Raw genomic sequence first — 13,225 nt, 5'->3', positions numbered from 1 at the left:
ATTTTCAAACTTGGATTAAACCTAGAAGTTATAAATAACATTTCGTGGAAATACAATTGTTTTGAATCATTTCATGTAAAATTCAGTTCTTATAATGTGACAGTTCATGTTGTCTGTATTTATAGACCACCGGTATCCAAAAAGAACAATGCTTCTCTTGCTACTATCTTTGACGAATTTGAAACTCTATTTGGTATTCACAAAAAGGATAACACAGTTTACTTTGGAGACTTTAATTTTCACTATGAAGACACAACTAATTCAAGTACACAGAAATTCAGAAAACTCCTTAAATCCTTTAGTTTGCTACAACATATATCCAACCCAACACATAAACATGGCCATACTCTGGATTTGGTTATATCTCCTGAAACATGCAACCTCATTAACAATGTATCAGTTTCTGATATTCAAATATGTGATCATTTCCTCATTCAGATGGATTGGTGCATGCAAAAACCATCTAATGAACGTATTGAAAGAGTTTGTCGGAACATCAAAGGTATGAAAATATCAGACTTTATTGCTGACCTGAAATCCTCAGATCTACTTAATGATCCACCGTATGACGTAGATGAATTATGCATATTGTACAACGAGACTCTTTCTAGCTTGTTGGATAAGCATGCCCCTGCAACCACAAAGGTAATTATTATCAGACCAGGCACCAAATGGTATGACAAGGAGATCAAAGAGGCTAAGCATCGGCGAGGAAAAGCTGAAAGACGTTGGCGGAAGTCACACTTAGAAGTTCACCGACAAATTTTTAAGTCAGAAAGGAACATATATTCAAAAACGCTGAAGCGTGTAAAAGCTCAATACTGCAACGAGAAGATTTCTGCCATTAATAAAGATCCTAAGAAATTCTACAGTTTTATGGAATCACTCCTGGGTGTAAAGTCTAAATCAAAACTTCCTGATTCTGCAGATGACCATGTGCTGGCAACAAAATTCTCCGACTACTTTATATCGAAAATCGAAAATATTCGGCGGGACTTGGACGCGCAGCCTTCATCCAAAAATGATCTGGGCACATGCACATACTATGTCTTGGGAACCACTCTCCTGTTTTGAACCTTTTGGTGAGGATGAGGTCAGAAAACTGATACTAGCGTCAAAGAGGACTACCTGTCTGCTAGATCCTGTTCCAACCACTATTGTTTTTGATCATTTGGATATTCTTACACCGGTTATAATGCGTATTATAAATGACAGTTTTTCAAGTGGTGTATTCCCAAATGTTCTTAAACAAGCTATTGTACGACCACTACTGAAAAAGGATAATCTGGATAAAAACATACTGAAGAATTTTCGACCTGTATCAAATCTGTCTTTCCTGTTTAAAATTGTTGAAAAAGCCGTGAACAATAGATTACGCTCCTATTTGACAACAAAAAATCTCTGGGATAATTTTCAGTCAGCTTACCGTCCATCACACAGTACAGAAACCACTCTTGTCAGAGTTGTAAACGACATCAGATCTTCTGTGGATAGTGGTTCTATAACGGCACTTATTCTATTGGATCTATCGGCAGCATTTGACACTGTTGATCACAAGATTCTTTCTGGTCGTCTCAGAAATGAATTTCTCATAACTGGAAGTGCACATTCTTGGTTCATGTCATACCTTCAAAACCGCCATCAACAGGTTCAAATAAATGATGTAAAGTCTAATCCAGTTGAACTTAAATATGAAGTACCCCAGGGGTCAGTTCTGGGTTCTACTTTACTCGTCATGTGTTTCGGAAATCATCTGTCAACACGGCATCAACCATTTTTCTTATGCTGACGATACACAACTAATGTCATCTTTCAAAACAAATCAGATTACCAATGCTATAAATACCATAACCCTGTGCTCTCAAGATATAAAATCTTGGATGTCATCAAATAAATTAAAATTAAACGACGATAAGACTGAAGCGATCATTTTTGGAACAAAAAAGCAGCTACATGATCTATCGGAAATTAGTATAACCATTGGAGATTCCAGCATCCTAGTTTCTGATGATGTTAAAAATCTTGGCGTAGTTCTAGATTCATCTCTTACTTTAGAAGGACAGGTCGATATCTCTGCAGATCATGCTACTTTCAACTGAGACGTATAAGCGGAATACGAAACATCATCACTGTGGAAGCGGCTAAATCATTAGTTCAATCTCTCGTCCTTTCAAAACTCGACTATTGTATAAGTATACTAACTGGAAGTACTCAGTCCACACTATATAAGTTACAAAAAGTTCAGAATACAGCTGCCAGGATCATAACTAGAACAAACAAATCATCACACATCACTCCTGTCTTGAAATCCCTGCATTGGCTTCCAATTCATGCACGTATTGAATTTAAGATCTTGTGTTTCACTTACCAATGTCAGTGGGGTACTGCACCCTTGTATCTTTCAGAAGTATTAACTATATACCAGCCTACTCGTACTTTGAGATCCCAACATCAAAACCTTTTATGCATTCCGTCATCAAAATTGAAACAATTTGGAGATAGAAGTTTCAGTGTTGCTGCACCCAAACTCTGGAATAGTTTGCCAATTAATATCCGTGACTGTAAAACTCTGTCAAGTTTTAAATCACATTTAAAAACTTACATGTTTAAACTATCTTATCCAGACTAATATAATTGATATGTTTTTACCATAGGCCTATATTTGCGTCCGATTTCTAGTAATTTTAGAAAAGTTCAAAGATATATAGGACTATATATAAGTTATTTTTATTGTGGGGTCTTTATATTAATAAACACCTGTCATTGCATAGGCCTATTTCATTTTTCTTTAAAAAAAAATACTTATATTATAGGCCTATATCATATTTTTATTTTATTTTTTAAAAATTACTTATAGTATTGGCCTATATCCTGTTTTTTAAAACAAAAAACTACTTATATTATAGGCCTATATCACATTTTCTTCTTTACTATTTACAATGCTGTTTTTCAATGGTAATTTCAGAGAGAATAAAAGCACAAATTGATTTGTAATAAAATATAGGATTACATTATATAACTATATTTTATAGGCCTATATCCCATACAAATAGTCAAAATTTATTTTTTCACAAATATATAGGCCTACATTATATACCATTTTCGTCTTTACTTTTCTGTAATTTCACAGTCAATTTTAGTGGGGGAAAAACTAAGATTTGATGTCCAGTTAGTTATTTCTTTGGTATTGTGGACAGAATAATCTGTAATTATAAAGTCTTTATTTAAAAAAATATAGGCTATTCACATAATAAAAGAATTATAGGTCTATGTGTATATGATATGTGTCTAGCTTCTTTTATTACTTCTTTTTCACTGATGTTTAAACAAACAAAATGGAAATAGGGCCTAAATAAAAATGAACGAAATATATGCACGTACATGCATGTAACAAGAAAATTTTTTTTTTTTTTTTTTTTTTTTTTTTTGCTGCTATTTTGCATTCTCTTATATTTTTTGAAAAGTTTAAAGATATATTAGTTAATTGTATGATAAAAAAAAGCCTTCCGTAGCTTAGGCCTATATCTTTTTCTCTTCTTAAAAAGACCCTTACTCATTGCATAGTCCTGCTTATATCCCATTTTCTTCTCATACTTTACAATTCTGTATTTTCACTGTTTATTCACTGTCCAAATTTATTCTTTAAAAATACATATAGGACTATATAGTATTATAGGCTAAGTCATAACTCATTGTCTTCTTTACTATTCTGTAATTGTACACTTAATTCTAGAGGAAAAATGCCCAGGATGTAGTGATTATTTTTTTTAAAACGGCTATTATATAGGCCTAAATATGTGTCCAATTTCTTTTTTCCTTAAATCAAAGTCAATAGCAAATAAATAAATATAAAAGAAGAAATATATATAAAAAAAAGAAAAGAAAACTCGAAGAACTATATTAAAATACATATTTGCTTTTCTTTTCACCCGTGAATTCAGTTCTCCTTCCTTCCTCTATGATGTGAAAAGTTTCATTAAAATAATAGGACTGATTTAGCCCAGGATGTAGTGATTATTTTTTTTAAAAAGGCTATTATATAGGCCTAAATATGTGTCCAATTTCTTTTTTCCTTAAATCAAAGTCAATAGCAAATAAATAAATATAAAAGAAGAAATATATATATAAAAAAAGAAAAGAAAACTTGAAGAACTATATTAAAATACATATTTGCTTTTCTTTTCACCCGTGAATTCAGTTCTCCTTCCTTCCTCTATGATGTGAAAAGTTTCATTAAAATAATAGGACTGATTTACGTCTATTTACCATCCATGCGATCATATTTAATATGATGATTATGAATATGATTATGAATGAAAAGAAAGACCAAGGCATGCCCACGTAAACGGTGATTTTCACGTTTTCGTTTCTTTTATTTTCATAAACTGTCGCACATTTCATTCAGGATAACTTGCAATTAATTTTGAAAATTTATGATTATTTAAAGAACAATTAACGGTATTAATTATCGAAGTTTACCTTGAGGTAAATACAACTACGTCAACGGTAGAAACCAATGTTTTCAGAGTGGTAACATGGCGGAATTGGTACTTCCGGTAACTTCACACATCTCAGCCAATGAGCTATCCAGTTATTATATAGATCAGTGGTCCAGACTAATATGGACACAGCTCCGAATGTAGGGCAAAAGTTATTTTTAGTCTTTTTCTCCCTTTCCCTTTTTCCCCCTTTTGCATGGCGATTTTTGTTGACTTTTTGATGTAGAATGTAGAATCGAAGAAAAGGGTTTGAAAATACATTTTCTACCAGGTTTTGGTGAATATTCATGATTTTGAGGCGGAAGGATACAAGAGGTGAGAGGTTGCCCACATAACAATATGATGTTAATTTTACGTTACATTTACGTAAAAATGGTCAGTCAGTTAACCATCATTTTGCTCATCTTTTTAACGATAATTTTACGTCAGGAAATGACGTTAATCTAACGTAAACTTTACGTCATTTTTACGTTATATTTACGTCATTTTCTGACGTAAATCTAACGTAAAGTTTACGTCATTTTCTGACGTAAATCTAACGTAAAATTTGCGTAAAGTTTACGTCATTTTCGTTAGATTTACGTCAGAAAATGACGTAAACTTTACGTTAGATTTACGTCAGAAAATGATGTAAATATAACATAAAAATGACGTAAACTTTACGCTAGATTAACGTCATTTCCTGACGTTAAATTGTCGTTAAAAGGATGAGCAAAATGATGGATATCTAACCGACCATTATAATGTAAATCTAACATTAAATTAACATCATTTACGGATGCAATTCTAATGTCAAATTTTGATGAGCATTAAAACCTTCAAAATTATTCATTATTTGCCGCAGTAAATGGGAAGTACATTCAACCAATAATCAAATTTTCCTGACCCGTGGGTGAGGCTAAAAGTTGAGTGGTCCAACGTGTGCGCTTTAGATCATAAGGTCTGTCATTGAGTCAAGTGGTTTCTTTCCACACCCAACTTGAACATGGGTTTTCTCTGGGTCCTCCTACTACTAAAGATTCCTGGTGCGGATGAATTATTCAACTTGAATTGAATCACTTAGTCCCAAAGTATATACATATACTTTATTTAAAAGACAAAAATATAATGTTATAAAATACAAAATACACATTTAAATATTAACAGTTTTTATCCACAGCTGTTTGAGAAATGAAGACGGGCATATGCCACACAGTGTGCAGAGCTATGGCGTACTCTTATATAAAATTCCAACTGCCAAGGGATCTTTCACACACACACACTTGAGTTTACACTGTACCTTGGTTTTTTTTTTGTCCCTTCCGTATGACTAGTCAGCCATCCATGTCAGGTCCTCTGTCCGGCATCACTGACAAGGGAAAATGTTCAAGAAAAGGGTCTACATTAGCGCTATGAAAGTGTTGATATGCATATAAGAAAGAAAAAACTGGGATATTGACCAAATTGGGCCAAAACCTATAGCCTCTATCTTATTTGCTCAAGGTATTGATGGAATAGGAGTTAACTTTGGAATGAGTGAAATGAAATGGGGTTTAATGTCCTATTCCGACAGGGCTAATGACATGGAAATATGCTATACAGTGTCCTATTATGGAATTTTATCCAGACAGCGGCGCTAAAGCCTACTCTTATATCGAATTCAAACTGCCAAGGGATCTTTCACGTGCGAACCAATGTGTGCACAGGACCTCGGTCATTCGTACCATCCAAACGACTAGACAGCTGTCCCTCCTTGTCAGGCCCTCTGTCCTGCACCTCTGACAAGGGGAGGAAACCAAGTCTGGAAATCACGAAGAACTTTCTCGGCCGACACTGGAATGGAATGTTGTGGAATACTGAATATTGATAAGTTTCGTCCTCTCATGATTCCAGTGTGTAACACAAATTTGAAAAAGATCAATTAAGAATAAACACAGCATCTATTGCATTTGAAAAAAGGAGAATTAACCAAGGAAGGCAAAGTCCTGAAAAGCTGTATATTGATAATGCTTGTCCTCTCACAATCGGAATGATTCACATTTCACACCCAGTGTACGGACAAACAGGGCCAAAATTGATATGTGGGTGTATAAACAAAGATATATACTACACCAATATTACATGTGTTGCAGAATTGGTTTAACACATTTCAAATATAATTGTAACACGGATATTTGCAATGGTTGATCCATGACAAAAGATTTGAAATATTTTGAAGAGACGCAAAAGGTTACGCCATACAGTGTGCTATGAGGGAAATTTTGCCCGGGCAGCAGCGCTATGGCCTACTCTTGTATCGAATTCCAACTGCCAGGGGATCTTTTATGTGCATGCCAATGTGTACACTGGACCTTGGTTTTTTTTGTCCCATCCAAACGACTAGACAGCTGTCCTCGTCGGGCCCTCCGTCCTGCATCACTGACAATGAGAAACCACACCGGAAAATCAGGATGAACTTTCTCGGCCAATGCAGGGATCGAACACCCGACCTCAAGGCTAGCGAGTCAGCGTCTTACCCACTTAGCCACATGATCCCCCCTTGGCCTATGTACATGTAGAGATGAATTTTGAGCTACCTTTATATATATCTTTCTATTTTTAAAACCTGCGACAAGTATATTTATATCAAGGATGTAACCCTCTATTAGTTAACCCGTCACAGATTGGTTGCATTGGTGAACCGGTTCAAAATATTCGTTTCATATCATACCTGACCTTCAAATCCAGGAATTGTAGCCACAACGGGGATCACGTTGGTTAAGTCGGTAAGACACTGGCTATCTAGTCTGGAGGTCGGGTGTTCGATCCCTGCATTGGCCGAGAAAGTTACTCCAGATTTTCCGGCGTGGTTCTCCCTTGTCAGTGATGCAGGACAGAGGGCTAGACAAGACAGCTATCTAGTCATTAAAATGGGACAAAAAAATGAGGTCCCATGTACACATTGGCGTGCACGTACAAGAGCCCTTGAAGTTAGAATTCGATATAAGAGAAGGCCGTAGTGCCACTGTCCAGGCAAAATTTCCCACATAGCACACTGTATGGCGTATGCCCATCTTCATTAGCCCAGTTCAGAGCAAAACAGTAGGACGTTAAACTTTCATTTCACTAGCCACAGCTCTGTTTTCTTTCACCAAAGGGGGGGGGGGGGTGGATGGCTGAATGGTTAGCGTGCGCACGCTGTATCATAAAGTCTGTCATTGAGTCGACTGGCGTGGTTTCGAATCCCCGGTTGTACGTGGCAAGGAGTAGGGTCGCCTGTCCAACCTCGTGGGTTTTCTCCGGGTCGTCCGGTTTCCTTCCCCTGCTAAAGACCCCTACGCGCAAGCGAATTATGTAAATAAAAAATTAAACCATGTTAGTCCGAAATGACCTAGTTTGTGTCCAGTGGACAGTAAACCCCATTTCTCTCTCTCTTTCACCAAAGGGGGGGGATCAAGTGGCTAAGTGGGTAAGACGCTGGCTCGCTAGCCTGGAGATCGGGTGTTTGATCCCTGTATTGGCCGAGAAAGTTCATCCTGATTTTCCGGCGTGGTTTCCCTTGTCAGTGATGCAGGACGGTGGGACTGACAAGGACAGCTGTCTAGTCGTTATGGGACAAAAAAACGGGGTCCCGTGTAGACATTGGCGTGCACGTAAAAGATCCCTTGGCAGTTGGAATTCGATATAAGAGTACGCCGTAGCCCCGCTGCCCAGGCAAAATTTCCCTCATAGCACACTGTATGGCATATGCTCGTCTTCATTAGCCCAGGTTAGGAGCAGAACAGTAGGACGTTAAACCCCATTTCATTTCATTTCATTTCTTTCACCAAAGACCACATAAATACTTCATTTAGCACTTGTCATTTGAAACAGTTATAGCATAAGTCGATGTTGAGTATAAGTCAAATTGCCAAATTTTACATTTTTCCGACCTACATCCATAATTAAGTAGAGGCGGTATATAAGACTAATGTTTATCCTAGTCTAATACCGTGCCGGTGTACCCCGAAGAAAAGTTGGGCCATATAAATAATGAGGGTCTGGGACAGTTGTCAATAACACTTGCATTTATAAACAAACATGAATAGTGATGACGAATTAGGATTCAATAAAAAAAACAACAACATAGATATGGCCCATGAAGAGAGAAATTTTACAATAAAAAAAATTAAGAGTGTTGGATATTGAACTGACAATGCAATCAAATGGATTTTCGGAAATGGCATTCTTATATAAATTTCATGGGCATCAACATCTTGTTTTAGGACTAGTTACCTCCCTTAGACTTTGTTTATGATAATGTAAAAGACCGGATAATCTAGCCTATGATCGATTATTCTCAAATGTTGACAACGCAACCACACTAATATTCGTAGAATATAGAATATTTTTTTCTAGATGATAGAGACTAATAATATGCCAATATTGAAATGTGTGCATAAATATGGTATATACTTAACTACACCAATATTATACCTATGTCATAGAATTTGTTACACACATTACAAATATAATCTTAATAGAGATCTTTGCTATGGTTGATCTATCAGTAAAAATTGGAAGATTTGTAAGGAACGCAAAAGGTTATTGTTTACTGGCTGCAGCAGGGAGCAATAACAGGAACACAGATGATTTTCAACTCACTGATACAACTCAGTTTAAATTTTAAGCCAAAGAGCTGTTATATAATACTGTGACAGGATATCTGCTCTAAACTAACTAGTCATCAAAGAATTGACTGTCAAAAGTTCAGACAGAAAGTATTTTAGGCCTACAATGCTTGTAAAGCTTTGGCCTACATTCTGATGATATTTGTGCTACCATAGATACATATATATTTATATCATTACATTATGTGACAAGTAGTAGTGTTTGGCAAGTAGTAGTGTTGTCTAACATTCATTATAAAGCCCATATAAATCTTTTTAGAACTTCTTTGCCATTACTGCCACCACGGGTGCTCAAATATACATGTAGGATCTGTAAAAAAAAATAAAAAGCAACTTTATACTCCCAAAAAAAACGATATTGGGTTAAACGGCCTACTGTTCAGCTCCAACTGGGCTGACAGCCAACCTACTGTGGATCTGTAATGAAATGGGGTTCAACACCATACTGTGCTGCTCAAATTGGGCTAAAGAAGTTGGACAAATGCTTGAAAGTGTGCTATGATGAAAATTTTGACTGGACCGTGTGTACAAAAGAGCTTGGTTTTTTGTCCTATCCGAACAACTGTACATTAGCCCTTACCAGCCCCTCTGTCTTGCACCATTTAAAAGAGGAACCATGCCAGAAAATCCTGATGAACTTTCTTGGCCACCACAAGAAAAAATATGCAGGGGAGTAGGACTGAAACCTTTATGTACAAGTATGTACGGGCAAACTTGTTATTTAATGTTATATCATATAAATAGGCCTATGTATATAAGCTTAAAGTCTTGATTATCCATTTTTCAATTAAATTAAATCATTAACATTAACCGCCAGTGTTTGAATCTGTGAACATCTCGAGCACCCGATGGCATTGAGACTTGATTATAGACTTAGCAAGTTAATACATTAAAATGTCTTATAAAAAAATTTACAGTCTCAAGAAATACCTACCTAACCTACGTACAATATATAGATTTAGCTCTTGCATTATGCATTATTAAATTTGCAAAAATATCAGTACAATAACAACAAAAAAAACCAACCTGGAACACCCATAAAAATGTTTAGAAAATACTACATGTACTTATATTATAATTAGCACAGCCTGAATTTTAACAGTCTACATCATTAATAAATTCGTTATGTGTTTGATAATTTTTGGATCCAGATTTTTTAAAAACAATTTTGGAACCAGTATTACTTTCGATAACTTAAAGCAATGTTGATTTTGTTTATGAATAGTATGGTTTACGGACAATTTAACTGCATCAGTGCATCGTGTTAAAAACAAATACTGACTGTCTGATATACAAAGTTGATTGCAAACTTTTTCCACGGCCAGATTATTTTTTTATCAACATTAGATCTATCGGTATACTGTCAACGGAAGTTCGCATAAAAAGTGCACTTACCTTCAACTTTACTTTGCTGAATCCAAAATCGTGTGTGTATGTGTGGAATAGCTTTATTTAACTTTAAATCACGGCATCATTTCTTCTTTGGGAAAAATAATAACCTATGCCGCCATTTTAAATCCCAGAATTCCGTACGTTCCGGTCAAACGAACAAACAAAAAATATTTAATAAATAATTGAAGCAATTTTGATAAATAACAACAATAACCGTAACCTATAAAAAAATATTGTAATGTGAATAGAAATAATATGATATAAACCGATTTAAACACAATCATCAACCGTGAACAGATCGTGACCTTGACCTTGCCCGAGACGATAAAAATATATTTGTACATCTACATGTATGTAGGTCTAAAAATGGCGACTGTTCGTTTGAAAGGCCTGTAATATTTCTGATAATGAATCTATTCATATTATTTGTTTGTATACGCTCTACCATATTTTATATGAGGTTACATGATTACGTTATATTAAAAGAATAATCAAATCGGGTAATTTTAATTTTCAGAGATAGGTCTTTTATCGAGAGACGATAAATATATGGACTCATATAGCTAGGGTTAATTGACTGGGTCATTATTATCTATTTTTCAGATTCATAACTTAAAAAAATGGAACTAGTCTTGGTCCAACCTTTATTTTTATATGGTTTTACAACTTATATAATTAAGTGCTGAACTTTTAAATTCGAAATAAAAAAAACGGCAACAATCGACTCATGACCTTTTTTATATATTGTATATGTAGACAGCCGCCATTTTGAATGACATTAACAACACACATTGATTTAAGCAATATTTTATTTAGATAGTTTCATATTAAGAACTAAATTTTCAAAAATTTAAGGATTCATGAACAAGGCCAAAGGTTATTATAATTGATCTCCATATTGTTAATGGTAATACAATTCCAAGAATGTACACTTGTACAAACATACATGAAGGCCTTATATAAATAATGATCATGAATTTTATATTTACTGGTGCAAGGATCATTAATTTTATATTTACTGGTGCAAGGTTGATGAAGGCCTTATATAAATAATGATCATGAATATTATATTTACTGGTCCAAGGATCATTAAGTTTATATTTACTGGTGCAAGGTACTACATTTAATAACTTTAATTATAAAAACACAATGCATTGTCGGCCTATGAATTTTATATTTATTGGTGAAAAGATCATTAATTTTATATTTACTGATGCAAGGTAATATACTATTCAAAAAAAGTAGGGGATATTTGATTTTGGGGGCATAATACTAAAATATGCAAATGACTACGAAAAAAGTCACTATAGAACCTAACAGAAGAAACATTTCCAGTTACATGTGACGCCCAAACGCACCAATAGCTACCGCATGGAATGCAGGTGATGCTTGGGATCATCATGGGGGTCCAACCCAAGATTTGCACGACTCTGACTTTGAATGTTACAGTCATTGTGGCATTGAATTCCAGGGTGGAAACATCAGTTTAATTGTTTTAGTGACCAGAAAACAAATTTTGATATGCGTCGGCTTACCCAAAATGAAAGGTTACGTGCCCTTGGCATGCTACAGATCGGCACAACACAGGCGGTTGTGGCGCGGACGATGACTGTTTCTCAGTCTGTCATAAGCAGGCTATGGTCCAGATACCGTGATACACAATCTGTACAGGACAGACCACGCTCAGGTCGACCAAGGGCGACAACTCAAGCCCAGGATCGATTTATCCGTACCTTGGCCTTGAGAAATCGTGTCATCACAGCAAATCAGATCAGCGCTCGTCTTCAAACAGACACTGGTGTGAGAGTGAGTGGCCAGACGATTCGCGTGATCCCTTGTTTGAGAGATCATCACATTCAGGCAAGACGTCGTTGGTGTAGGGATCGTCAACACTGGGATAATCGACGTTGGAGCAATGTGATGTTTTCAGATGAGTCAAGGTTCACTGTTGATTTTTTGGACAGACGTAGGAGGGTGTGGCGTCGTCGAAACGAGCGCTTCCAAGACGTTAACGTCATCAGACATGATCGATTTGGGGGTGGTTCTGTTATGGTGTGGGGAGGCATCACTGTTGCTGGAAGAACGGCTTTACATGTTGTTGCAGGGCGTGTTACAGGCCAGTACTACCGGGACAACATCTTGGCAGTCCATGTTGTGCCGTTCGCACGACGTCATGGCCGCCGTTTCATCTTCCAGGATGACAACGCAAGATGTCACAGGGCCAGGATCGTTACAGCTTACCTCCAACAACAGAACATCACCACATTACCTTGGCCAGCACTGAGTCCCGACCTCTCCCCCATCGAGCATGTCTGGGACATGCTTGGACAGAGGTTACGTCAACGTCAACAACGTCCTGCCAATGTCCAAGAACTTGCTGCTGCGTTGCAACAGGAATGGGACAATCTGGACCAAAATGACCTTTGACGTCTCATTAGGAGTATGCCACGTCGGATCAATGCTTGTTTGGCAAACAGAGGAGGATTTACCCGTTACTGACTTGGTTGTGATGCTGTGGTAACTTTGCTGTTTGACCCCGGGTATCATTTTACCCTTATAATGGCCAGTCTAACTTAGTCTAACGATCATTTGGAATAAATCGATGAATGTGAACTTCATTTCATTTTGTCATTTGTTTCTTCGTCAGTTTCATTAGGTGACTTTAATAACACTTAAAAATCAAATATCCCCTACTTTTTTTGAATA

This window comes from Patella vulgata, chromosome 1 (genome assembly GCF_932274485.2).
Source record: "Patella vulgata chromosome 1, xgPatVulg1.2, whole genome shotgun sequence".
In the NCBI taxonomy this organism is placed as follows: Eukaryota; Metazoa; Mollusca; class Gastropoda; family Patellidae; genus Patella; species Patella vulgata.
The sequence above is the reverse complement of the archived record's forward strand: the minus strand, read 5'-3'. Positions refer to the sequence as shown.